Here is a 13962-nt window from a genome sequence, read left to right as displayed (position 1 = left end):
TTTTTAAATCACAATATTCCTAGTGTCCTAGAGTGTGTAATATCGGAACATATTTTAATGGTATACTGATGAACTTGTTTGTATTATAATAATACGTAAACACAACCTCAGGGGATAATACCGCATTCATCTGGGGATGTGCATCCCAAAAAAATGTCAATATTACCCAAGTGTAATTTCTGCATAAATAATGCGACACCCCAACGGGCTACTGAGTTAAGTGGTTTTGATTATGGCATATGGTGCTGAGTAGTCTGTGACTGAACAAAGACTGGGGTGCATGAACCTCCAGGAGCTGTGGGGGGGGCAGCTGTGAACCCCTAAAGAGTCTTATGGCTAATCAGTGTAACCCCTAAAAAAACTATTATTCATCATTTGTACTCCTCTTCAACCCCAATAAGGGGGTGTGGGGGAAAGTAAAGAGACAGTCCATACAGGGTAATCCTCAAACCCTGTTAGTATCTGCTTTTGTCAGTGTTGATTCAGTTGGTTCCAAGGAATGGAATTGTTGAGTCCCTGGGTATGTGTCTGTAATCTATAAACCCACCGCTGCTCTTTCTCCAGTCGTCTTTTACTTAAGTTGGGGCCACCTTTTATTCTCTCAATTATTGTCCACTCAAGATCGTTATCAGTGTGTTCCATTTCTACATAATGGGGAGTGAGTTTGGTAGCTGTGACTGACCGTCTGATCGTACTCCAATGTTCACTGATCTGCACCTTTACCTTCATCGTGGTCATTCCGATGTATTTGCAGGGGCATGTGATCATGTATACTGCGTTTGCAGTATTACAATTGGTATGGTTCCTTTCTTCCCACTGACTTGTCAGTCCCAGATCGATGCTGGTGGTGTGCGACGTGAAACAACATACAACACATGAGCCACATGGATAATGGCCTTTCACATGTGGTTGGCTCCATAGTCTAAGTTGAGTGCTTTGTTTTTGTGTCCAGCTGTCTGTGTGTATCATAGAGTTCCTAATACTTTTATTGCTTCTAAATGAAAACATGGGTTTCTCAAAAGTTAGGTTATTTGAGGTCAGTATGGGCCATTTTCTGTTACAATTCATCATCTAATACCATCAAGAAAGTATCTGGTGACACATATTAATGCCTGTGTCCCTTCTTGTGTTGGTTTCTAGTAGGGCCGCCCTTGGTGTGTTGCGTGACCTTTTTCGTGCCTGCTCAATAACCTTTCTAGGGTGTACCTTTTCTCTTAGTTTAGCTGAGAGTTTGTCTGCTTCATCGTTGATGCTTGCAAGGTCTGAGCAGTTTCTGCGTATTCTTAGGTACTCCCCAACAAGGAGGTTCTCTCTCAGCGATCTTGGTTGAGCGCTGTCAAAATGCAGTAGACTATTACGATCCGTAGGTTTGGTGTATAATGTGCTCTCCAGTCTCCCATTCCTAGCAGTGATGTTGATATCCAGAAATGAGACCTTCATATTGTTGGTGGTCATTGTGAATTTCAGGAAGGGGTTAAGGTTATTAACCCATGCTCCAACGGCCCTAGTGCTGGCTTCATCTCCGTGCCATATGATGAAAATGTCATTTATGTAACTGAGCCAGCAACGGGTATTTTCCGCAAACGGGTCGTTCGCCCAAACGTGTTCCTCCTCCAGCTGACTCATATACAGACAGGCAATACTTGGGGCAAAAGTACTGCCCATGGATGATCCGTGTACTTTTAGGTAAAGTTGATCTTCAAACCTAAAGTAGTTTTCCATGAGGGCGATGCACATAAGTTCCATGATCCATTTGACAGGGCCCTCCCAGGGCCACTCTTGTGTGTTGAGTATCTTTTCAATCACACGTAAGCTTTATTCCTGAGGAATGCTAGTGTAGGAGGGCCTCCACGTCTAGACACACCATGGTTTCCCTAAGTGGGTCATAATCGAACTCTGCTAGGATGTTAAGCAGATGTTTTGTGTCCTCACATAGGACCTAATTTTGGTCACTAGGGGGCGCAAAAACCAGTCGGTGTATTTAGAGAGGGGTTCCAATGCCGAAGACGATGGGCCTGCCTAGTGGGGGCACCCTGCCCTTGTGTATTTTTGGGATGGTATAGATCAGAGGTGTCCTGGGTTCTTATTCAAGAAATCCCTCTCATTTTTCGTTTTTCAATCCCTCTCCAGTGCTTCCGTCGTGATAGTAGATATCGTTTTTTGCAATCAGTGAGTCGGGTACCTCTGCAGTTTCTTGTAATGTCTCATCTGGGAGTAGGGATAAACATGCAGTTCTATAGGCAGGGACTTCCTGTATCACGATTGCTCCTCCTTTATCAGCAGGTTTGATAATCAGATTGTATCGCTTACTCAAAGTGTTGAGTGCCTTTCGTTCTTTCTTTCTTTAGGTTATTGTATGTGTTCCTTCTTGATTGCAAGGCCTCTCTCTCCTTTGTGACCACTTCCTCAAAGGTGATTACTTCAGGTGGCATAAGGAATAGGGGTGGACAGAAAGTTGACTTCAATCGTGTCTGTCTCCTGTTGGGGTTTTCCTGTAAAGGAGGTTTTTATGCGGATCTTCCTGAAGAATTTGCTGATTTTGCACCGAGTCTTGAATTTATCGATGCTGGCGGTTGGAACAAAACCGAGGCCCTTATTAAGTACCCCCAGTTCATCAGGGGTGAGCTCGTCCTTGGCTGTTGGTCCTTTGTTTGGCTCCTTGTGTTCACCCCTTCAGTGCTGTCGTCCCATTGGACCCTTCTGTTGGCTTGTCTGCCTCCTCTCCCGCCCAGGCCTAATAAATGCTGTTGGTTCTAGTTAGGCTGGAAGTATGGTATGTTTTGTACAGGGGGAGGGCCTTGAAAATGCGGGTGACCATATGGGTCTGGCCATGGATACATCTGTGGTGGAGGGTACGCTTGATTAAAACCCCCTCTCCTTGGTCTTCTTTGTTTCTCTCTCCAGCTCTTGGTGGAGTTATTGCTAGACCATTCATCTTGATCTGAAAATGAAGATCCAGGCTCACTTCTGTTGGATGAACCTGTGTCCGTGTCTTGCTGTTTTTTGTAATCGTCCCAGATATACGTGTAAACTTTCTCATGGGAGAATTTCTTTAAGTCTTTCTGCAACTTATTGATTTTGCTTTGCTTCAAATACTCTTTGTGTTTGCTGATCTCCTTATTAACCTCCTTGAGTTTCTTTTTATAAATGGTTATTTTGATCTGTGTGTTCAATGCATCCGCACTCGTATTGATATTGATGAGAAGGACTTCCGACAGGCTCTATGCCGTGGTAATAATCTAGATCACCCAATCGCGTATGCATCTCCAAGCGATCAGTGACCACTCTTTTTTTTTTTGAAGATGGGATCATCAAGGAAGATCCTAGGCTCATTGGTGACTCTCATATTTAATGCCATAAAGCCTGACTGATCAGGATGTAATAAGGAGTCCAAGACTGGGGCTAAACTACTTGTCAATAATTTAGCGAAGATCTTTACTTCGGCATTCAGCAATGAAATTGGTCTATAAGATGAAAAACAGTCCGGCAGTTTTCCCACCTTGTTGATCACAACAATATTGGCTAGCCTTTGATCATTTGGTAATATCCCTGCCTCTAGGCTTTCATTAAAAAAGGTTACCAAGTGGGGGGCAATCTTATTATTTTATATATTTTGATTGGAAGACAAGATTGGAATGTCAAGAGAAACGATGTTAAATAACTTAGTACCCGGAGATAGCCACAAAGCGCCCTTGTGGGTCATGTGAAATTTGTTGGATAGTAAAAGGAAATGTATTTCGGAGTAGGGTGACCACTTCCCTTGATCCTCTGGTATATCATGCGTGTGCGACTAATTTGTAACCCCGTCTGTTTAGTGCACCATAGGATGTCCCCTGTAAATGAGTCTGCTGCAGAAGGCTAACGTCCGGTAATTGTCTTTTCAAATATTGTAGTACCACTCCTCTCTTAATCTTATTACTCAGATGATTCATGTTCCAGGATAGGGTCTAGAAGCTATGAGTACTCCGATGTGCCGTGCTTGGGTGTCTTTTCTGGTTTTTAATGTGTCAACGCTGGATGGAACCGCAACACGTGGTGAAAAAGGTAGGTTACCATGTCTCCCGGGGGACCAGACAGGGCCCCTCCATCTGCTATTAAGTGCAACAATCCCACATATCATTATAAGGTGCTTGGGCATCCGAGCCGTATCGTGCCCCCTGCCAATTCTAGTAACCATCACTTTCAAAACGGTAAAACATTGACGTCTCAACCCCCTCCCCTGCCTCCCTGCATTGTGGACTCAAAACTGCCCCCCCCAACTGTGCAGAATGCCTGTGTACCCTGTTCCCAATACCCCATTATGGGGGAAAACGTGACCCAAACCTGGCGCGGCCACCCTTCCTCTCCCCCCCTTCAAGTCAATCAGTCACTTGTACAGCTTGTAGGCAGATCAGTGAGACCCAGAGCAGCTTCCAGCTCTGCGGACTCGTATAGATGGGCTGTAATGGCTTTGATTTTAGTTGCAGCAGCGCCTGAGAGTCTAGGTAGCTACAGTCTTGGAGGAGTTTTTATCCATCGTGTGGACCCTCGGGTTCCGATGTAGTTCTTTACTTGCAGGGTCTTTATCATTTCTCCGTTGGTCGGTCCGTGTTTTTTGGTTCCCTACTTTACACCAGCTGCCCACCCAGGCCCATGCATCATCAGGGGTCTGAAAAAACCAAGTCTTGACCTCTGAGCTTGGCTGGAAATATCCTTGCATATTTAATTTCTCATTCCCTTAGGGCCTTCTTGACTTCTATAAACAAGCATTGCAACTTCTGTACTTTAACCCCTTCGATGCTGCGCAGATTCCGCCGCTGTGCTGACGGAATCTTGCGCGGGTGTGGTCATGACGGAATGGTTCCGTCATGAGCACAGCTCAACCGTGGGTCATGACGGAACCATTCCGTCATGAGCACCGAAGGGGTTAATTGTAAAGTCCGGAAAGAAAGTTATTGCCGCATGTTCAAATTTGAGAGATGGACCAGTGCGAGCTGTCTGTAATATAATGTCTGTCTCTATAATTGAAAATTTGTGCCACTATTGGGCGATGTGTGAGCCCAGGTCTTGGTGGGCCCTGTGGAACTCAATGTGCTCGTTTCACGGAGAAAAAGGTAGAGAGATTACAAGGCTGTAGCTGTTTTGTTATGAGGTCTTCCACGAAGAGATCCATGCTGGGCCCTCCGCCCGCGCTGGCACCCCCAGAATTCTGACATTATTTCTCCAGCATCGCCCCTCGAAATCCTCCACCTTTGCTTCCAGTGCAGCCATAGTGGTTAGTAAAGTGTCAAGTTTCCAATGTTTTGTTGAAGGTCTGCAAGGTGTCTATAGATTTGACGCAAGAGCCGAGGTTTCAGAGATCTGCATGCTTAAGGGTGACTTCTGATGCCACTGTGTCTATTTTCCCTTTCAGAGCCGTGCGTCCCTCCTGGATTGCCGTCATGATGTCCTGTAGTATAGGAGTGTCATCAGGACAAGGGAGAGCGTTAGTTGTTCCTCATTTGGTATTTCCGGGAGTTTGGTTTGGCATGGGCATATGTATCTAGTTTTGTTTGGTGCTTTGCACGCGCACCCTTGTTCCCCGACATCGTTCTTATCGGGTTGGTCACCCTTCAATTTTTGGGAGTGATTAGGACCTCGGCAAACAAGAGAAATGGTGACACTATATAGACACTATGGCCTGAGACCAGTCTTCGAGGCGTATAGTATATGGGTTGAGGCTCAGTTAGGGCCCGTATCTGCCCTTGTCTCCTGGTTGAGGCAGCTCTCTAGACAGGTCAGACAACTGGGGGGGGGGAGCGCGAAAGAGAATGGATTGCGGGGGAGCCCGGGCCTGAGCTGCAGGTCGTATTGTCACTAGGATGCAACTGAACATGGCCTTGCCGTCAAGCCGGTAGTAACCGATTGCCTTGATTTTGGGACCTCCCATCTCCGGTACCTGTAGGCAGCACACGGTCGGCCACCACTGCTTCTGCCTACTCAACGGCATCCTCTGCGATCGTCTTTGGCACTCTCACATCCGGCGCGCAGCCCTCCATTGTGGCTTGAGACAGCCAATCCGTCTGCTGCCGCACTCGCTGCGGTCCCGCAGTCGCCATTCACAGGTACTTTATTCACAGCTCCCGACTGGGAGCAGCCGCATCGATCACCTTGCTCCCTCACTTCTCACCGGGCTGTGCTCTGGTCTGTCAGCCGTGTCTCATGGGTGTCTCTCTCGACCACTCCCAACCACTACGCCCGAGTGCTGCTTATGCACGTAGGCTCTGCTTTGTTCTTGCTGCCTTCGGCGATTCTCTCGCTTCTCGTGGCCCACATCTCTTCTCCGGGCCGTCTGGGCTCCTATTTAGTGCTGCCCAGTTAATGGCCTATGCAGGATTGGATATTCGGACATATTTTATAGGGGCATTACTCGGAGAGCCGCCGGAACCCCTTCAAGATGCGGTCATCTAGGTCAACTGCTAGCCACGTCCCTCTAAGCCACTCAATATTTGGCCCCGGAACCTTTCTATGGACCTCTGGGTGTCCTCCAGCACATGAAGATAGTCAATTGTGGAACAGTTTTCCTTAAATTCCCTTGTTGTATGACCTAGACGCCCTTTGTGGAAATAGAGCAATAGCGTCCTGCTATTAATGTTTTTAGGCTGCCCGGGGGTCCGTGAAGAGCAGTTATAGGGTTGGATAGAGGAGCGCGGCCCTAGGAGGAAGAAAGGCCTGTTTGCTCCGTCTGAGCTGATAAGTGTGTTGCGCTGAGTTCATGATTAGGGGCTAGGTTGTAGTGAAGATCGTGATCTACATATGTACAATGCTAAGTTAGCATAACCGCGTTAGATGTTAGAAAGCCATCTTGCCGCTTTTGCTGCTTTTGCACACGACACTGTAGTCACATGTTATTTAAATTGAGAAATGCTTACTCGACTTTGCTTCACATGAGAACTGTCTGTTGTTAACATCCCAAACAGTGAGCAGCGACCTTGGTCTGTACACAGTGTAAAAGAAACAGTCTGGGTCGCTAGACGGTGCATGTTGTTGAGTTCAGGTTGATCGGCCCACTAGTTTAGCCATAACACGCACACAGCTGCAAATACCTGAAAGACGAGTGCTTTTAATATTGCAGTGTTACATGTTTTCATTACATTCGGAAGAAGAGCGTTCCTAGGAGCAGAGCATAGCTGATCCTGTGATGTGAACTCTCTGAGCTGATCTTGACGGTATGGGGTTCCCCATTCAAGCCTAGAGACCTTTTATTAGTCTAATAATACTATTAGTGTTAGAGAAAGGAAGGTGGCTTAGATCCACTGTCATCTTAGTATGATTACTCCTTTCATTTTCTATGGTATTGTAACTATGCTGATGGTTTTGATTTTAATCGTTTGTCTGCTTATGTTAGCCAAACTGCTGCATCTTAGGACACAAGGTTTATAAAATAAACTCTTTAAACTTTTACCGTGTCTCTGTTTATTCTGTTGTGGACTGGTACGAGAATAATTATGAAAAGGTATTTCTGATTCCCACCATTCCTGAGAAATATACTAAGTCGCTTGTTCTGGGTTGTCTATACATTCGGACCGCCGAGCTAAACCTCGGATAACGAATGGGACACTGATGCTGGCCGGATAAGGGGTTCTGGGTTCTGAGGTGAGTTTTTGGTACACCACAATTCACTGAGGGCCTGGGTTCCTGCGCATAGTTCTGCGCATAAGCAGAATCCCTGCAACAAGGTTAGCATGTGGGGAGTGCTGTGCGCTGTGCTGTTGCCTGTTGGGGACTCTACTCCCATCAGGCAGGTGACTTCCGGCTTGAGTCCTACATGAAGAGGCGGGTGGGGTGGGACTCCTAATGATTGTTCAAGTCCTATGGGCTGTGATTTATTGTCAAGGCCTCTGCTGGTGTTTCCTTGTGTGCTGTGCAGAGGCATATGCTCTGGGACGGGCGGAGCATAGGGACCCCAGCTGAGGGAAGCTGGCGGCGGTGAGCAGAGCTTCAGGGATGAATGCTAGGTCTCCCGCCTTATTCATATCAGAACTGAGCTGGATACTGTCTAAAGGAATGACCGAGCACTGTACTAGACTGCATTGTTTTGAAAGGATAGTGTGTATACTGTGGGCTAATACAGCTCTATATATAATAACACCCTTTGTAAATTTGCTCCCGTTGGGATGTGTTGCGATGAGAGAATGCTGTTCTGGGGTAGATTGTTACTCTGGGAATATGGTGCTAACTGCATTCATTACTTAAACTGGCTGTTCGAGGCATATGAGCTGTAGATCATATGCTTTAGCATAGATCGCTATCTAGTGTTGGGTCCAGATATTTGCACTTTGTTTTTGTTTGAAGAAGTCTTTGCAGTCACGAGGTACGTCACTCCTCCTTTCGGTGATGGTGCGCATGGGCATCGACTCCATCCCCAGATTGTTTTTTTCCGCCATCAGGTTCGGATGTGTATTGCTGTGCTCCGGTTCGGTATCGTTCTCGAACCCCTTCATCGCGCAATCCTCTACCCTTGATGGTATTGTGTTTCGATTGTGGTTTCCCATTCCACACCTATTGTTTAAACTGAGAAAACCTTTGATCTGGAACTTCGAGGCGGGCCGTCGGACCAACCCATGCTAACCACGCCAGCAGTCGATGGAACAGACTCCATTTAAGCTATGTCCCAGGTGTCATGCGAAATTTCCACGCACTGATTTGCATGAGGTCTGCAACCTCTGCTTATCCCTGGAACACAACGAACAGGACTGTGAAGCTTGACGATCGAAGAAGACAGTTAGTGATCGTCTGGCTCGACGCCCCGAGATGCAACGCGTTAGCGGCTCCATACTAGACATCTTCGGTGAAGATTCAGATTACCACCGCCCATCTGCAGAAGCCGAGGACGAAGAACTAGTCTCCGTGTCTGAGGCTATGGAAGAAGAACTAAACATCTTTCCAGATCAACGTACTGCGAGTACAGATCCCCATGTGCCCACTCAACCAAAATCTAAGGCTCCAGTATCACCTTCGCCCTCGGGCTCAGGTCGACACCGAGAAAAAGTTTCAGATGCCCCGCCCTCCAGCTCGGCTATGAAACACAAAGACAAGCCTTCCGGCTCAGGCTCAAGCTGGCCCATTCCAGTGCCGAACCAACACCTTCGGCACCGAAACATAAGACGAAGCATTTGCCAGTCTCCATACCGTCGGCACCGAAGACAACTTTGACACCGAAGGCCTCGGAGCCGAAATCCTCCAAACCTAAAACTTTGGATCAGAAATCTTCCAAACCTAAAGCTTAGGAGCCAAAATCCTCAACACCTGAAGGCTCGGAGCCGAGATCCTCTGCGCCAAAAAGATCGGAGCCGAAACCTGCCACCCCGAAAGCTTCAGAGCCCAAACCGGCTAAAGCCAAGCACTCTTGATTCGAAACATTCGACGCCCAAAGACTCTCAGCCCAAATCTTCAACGTCGAATTTAACTCATAAAGGAAAAGATACTTCATCCAAAGAGCATCCGTCTGAGGACCCACCTTTGGATCCAAAACAAAAGAGACTATGTATTGACCATAAAACTGGACACCTCCTGGCCACTCTTCCTAACAAACGGAAGCTGGATCTCTCAGAGGATTGCCCTATACCTCTGAAGGAAAAAGGACATGGGTACTAACCCTTCTCCCCCTTACATACCTCCCTCTTCTCCTCCTAACCCAAATGTAATCATTACACCATCAAATTCACCACCACCTCCACTATCACCTGACCCACAGGATAAAGATTATGGGGATGGGGATAAAGAGCAGGATATGCCACAAGATGAGGACATACCACAGGACACTGAACCCTGGGAGAAATATAATAGGGAACCAGATCAAGACAATGACCCCGACCTGTAGCCCTCCAGACCCTCCCCACCTGACGACAACATTGACTATGTTCAGGTTATCAACAGGGCTGCTCAATATCACGGGGTGGAGCTTCGTACTGATCCTCTAAGAGGATTTTCTTGTTGAGACACTAACGCACTCACCAAGGTCTACTAATACTTTACCAATGCTCAAGGGCATGTTAAAACACACGGATGAGGTATGCAAAAACCCCGTTAGATCCAGAATACTCACACCTAGAGTAGATAAAAAAATACAAACCCGCTCCTACAGACCCTGTATATATAAAAGGACAGTTGCACTTAGAGACTCTGGTAGTATCTAATGCCCGCAAGAGCGCTAACTCTCAAACCACAGGAGACGCCCCTCCTCCTCATGAGTAGTCTTAATTCATTGATTCCTCAGGCAAAAGAGTGGCTTCGCAGGCTGCTAACCATTGGCGTATTGCCAATACTCAAGCTCTCTTAGCACGCTATGATAGTGCTCACTACGATGAGTTGGAAAAACTCATGCAACATTTGCCAGATGAGTAGAAAACCAAAGCTAATGACCTCATTCAGGAAGGGAAGCTCATTACCAACACTTCCATCAACTGTGCACTAGATGCGGCAGACACAGCATCTTGTGCCATCAACACTAGCATGACAATCAAAACGGGTTTCAAGTGATGCGGTATGCGTTGGCGCCTGCTCGTGTGTGTGTGGAAAAGGACAGTAGGAGACGGTGCCACAAGCAGGGTGATAACCCCAAACCAGATACAAGGTCTCTGAACAATTGATACAAGTGGCCTGTGCACAAGTGAATAATAAAAGCAGAGCGAATACTGCAAGTCTATAATACAAGTGTACAGATACACAACAATCGCAGTAATCCAATGTTGCGTTTGTTCTCTGTTTATTGCCGATCATATGCCCAACCAACACGTGTTTCGTCAGGGTATTGGACCCAAGACTTCTTCAGGGCTAATGGGCCGATGGGCTGGGAGGGCATCTATCTCTCCGCCGGTTGTACTTCCGTCCCGGCTGCTGTGGGTGAGTATCTCCAAAAGAATGGACATCAGATTGTGAGGTGGTCAGTACCACCAAAGAGCACACTGGTAGAGCGTGTAACTTCAGGGCAGCGACTACGCCGAAAAATTCTGAGACTTAGCTTTGAAAGAGATAGTAGAATAATCTATAATGATGATGGCCCAACAAAGATTTCACACCATTATGTCAACCAGTCCAATTCCCAACCTTGCGCTCCTTCCAAAATGGCTTTAAATGTTGTGCAGCTCATGCAATGTTTGCTCCTGTTGTTACTCTGGATACATGTTATAATACTCTCACTGCCCAGTCTTTATCTGCCACATACACTTGAGTGGGTTTCTTCCAAGTCTTTGCCCAGGTAATGCCTGTTTCAGCTGAAAACAGGAATAAGCTCTGTGATGCTTTCCAGTGATTACTCACCTTCAGCACGGGGATGTGAAATAAGTGTGTTGTGCTTAGTATGCAGTTGTTTAGGCTTCAAAACCACTTCTCTTGAAACAAAAAGTATCTCCTCACAGCCTAAATGCCCAAACCACCTGATGAGTTTTTAGGAAAAACTTGGAGATTTAAAATCCAAAAGAGGTCAGTTAAACAAGTGGAAATAGCTCAATTGGCTTGCTCTTCTCTAGTCTTCCTGTTGACATCATTTACCACGTGTTTCCAGTAAGTTGTGAACAAGTGCTGGTAATTAACGATAGAAGAACTGGCATGGCATTGATTAGTTGAACAGTTTCTGATTTGTGAGATTAGCATAAATGTGACACTAGAGCTCAAAATGTGTCCTTCCATCCTGTGCTTGGCTAGTCACCTAGCATATGTAACTCTTTTGCTTTTTTTTTTTTTAGATTAACATGTTTGGACAATATGTGCTTGAACTTCATTTCAAAATTGTTGTATACTCGGATTCACTGGACGCCAGTATATTGCCTAAGTGATCCAGAAGGTAATATATTACCTTTGACTGGTTGTTGGAGCTGCGCTAATTGGAGTTTTGAATAAGAATAAGGTACTCCAGACTCTTCAAGCTCTCGGGCAGTTTAAAGGAAGTTTGCACAGAACTATTTTGTAACCCCTGAAATGTGATGCTGTTATTGTGGCTGAAATAATTTATTTTGATAGCTTGTATTTAGGATTTCTCATAGACAATGGGTTGTGTAAGTGAATTGAATCATGTCCTATTGGTTGTTTCACTAAGTTCTGTGTTAAGGGTCACTGAGTATTTGGGGGGGGGGGGATCCTTGAGAAATCAAATGTCAAAGCTAGAAGACCAAATGTGCATTATATTCCCATCTTTCATTGTAATGTGGTTGGTTCTTTTTGTTCGCTATGAACTAGTGATTCAATAAAATCAAACAATTTTAATTTTCCAAGACTCTGCAGTCTTTATTTTGATGCTGCACCCACAGTAAGTCTAATTTAAGACTTGTGAAATGTAGTTTCTGCATTGATAACTCTTAATTGAATCCAGGGACAACCTTAGCCTAGTAGGTCTTGAGTCTTTTCTTCTCCACTTGTGTTGCTGATTTATGTTCTCAAGGTTACAAAGGGTGAGACTGTAAAAGTTAATAAGAAATTAAACCTGTATCCAGAATGTATTTCCAATACCAAGTGTCGCTCACCTGTATCCAGAATGTATTTCCAATACCAAGTGTCCCACTAGTGTAGCTCACCTGTATCCAACTAGTGTAGCTCACCTGTATCCAGTATGTATTTCCAATACTACGTGTAGCTCACCTGTATCCCACTAGTGTCGCTCACCTGTATCCAGTATGTATTTCCAATACTAAGTGTCCCACCAGTGTAGCTCACCTGTATCCAGTATGTATTTCCAATACTAAGTGTAGCTCACCTGTATCCCACCAGTGTAGCTCACCTGTATCCAGTATGTATTTCCAATACTAAGTGTCCCACTAGTGTAGCTCACCTGTATGTATTTCCAATACTAAGGGCCTCATGTAGGTAAATAAATTTTACCGGTTCATAAATACCGAGCCGTACCGAATCGGTAAATTAGAACCGGTAAGTTATATGTAGGTAAAAATTCGGTAACAGTTACCGATTCGGTAACATTCGGTAAATACGAATCGGAATTCACCGAATCGGTAAATACCGAGGTGGTATCCACCGAATCGGTAAATACCGAGGTGGTATTTAGCGAATCGGAAAATACCGAGGATACTACCACCTTCCCTTAACTAAGTAGCCAATATCATAATCATGTCATTATAGAAGGTCTCTCAGGCTTGAATAGGGGACCCCATACCTCAAAGATCAGCTTAGTGAAATCACATCACAGGAGCATCAGGAGTCTCCTCGCAGGAAGGCTCGTCTTCGGTCTGAATAATAAACATGATGTCTGAGATATGAAAAGCACCAACTGTCAGGTATGTGCAGCTGCGCGTGTGCCATGGCTAAATCGTGGGTCGAACAACCTAGAGTGGAAAACATGCATTGTGTAAAATTCCAGACTGTGTGTCACAGCATGTACAGACCAAGGTCGCTGCGCAGAGCTTGGGATGGGAACAACAGAATGCACTCGTCGGAAGGAAGTCTCGAGTCAGCAGTTTATTCAAGAAAGAACATGTAAACGCAGTGTCGTGTGCAAAGACACAAATATGGCTACATAACATTCAACGTGGTTATGCCAACTGAACAATGCATGTACGTATTCAGGGAGAACTCACTACACGCCCCCTTGAGCGAAGCAATATGTAATAGGCAAGAAAAGAGAGAACGCAGAGTTCAGTTTCGTCAGAGCAGAACAGGGCGTAACCAATGCAGCGCCAAAGTCCTACAGTCCAATTAATTGCAGCATACAATTCCAAAAAACACAATGCAAGTATAGTAAAAAACTCAAGCAGACCATCAGGAAGAGAAAAACGAGAAATAAAAGAAATAAATGTTGCGCCAGGGTGCTGTCCAGTAGCACAGGCGCAATGGACGACAATCCAGTTAATCCATGAATGTATAGGCAGCATATGTGGCCACGGCTTCCAACAAGCAATCGTTTTCAGGGCCACTAAAAGTCTCAGCCATCCAATTGAGTAAAGAAAAGGAACATACGTGTTCTCCAACCAACGGAGCCTCTAGCACAATCAGAGG

The 13962-nt window shown here is 45.7% G+C and overlaps 1 protein-coding gene across 10 annotated transcripts in view; it reads left to right on the top strand.

Moving 5' to 3' along the window:
- The window catches only part of LOC146856466 (uncharacterized), a 93575-nt gene extending 81359 nt beyond the window's left edge, over positions 1-12216 (top strand). For all 10 annotated transcript variants that reach the window (XR_014981492.1, XR_014981497.1, XR_014981491.1 and 7 more), the window contains one exon: positions 11706-12216. The gene's annotated coding sequence lies outside the window, so the exon portion shown is untranslated. The remainder of the gene's footprint in view (positions 1-11705) is intronic.
- Positions 12217-13962: the final 1746 nt, after the last annotated feature.

This window comes from Triturus cristatus, chromosome 4_1 (genome assembly GCF_964204655.1).
Source record: "Triturus cristatus chromosome 4_1, aTriCri1.1, whole genome shotgun sequence".
Classification (NCBI taxonomy): domain Eukaryota; kingdom Metazoa; phylum Chordata; class Amphibia; order Caudata; family Salamandridae; genus Triturus; species Triturus cristatus.
This window is presented reverse-complemented; position numbering and strand designations above follow the sequence as displayed.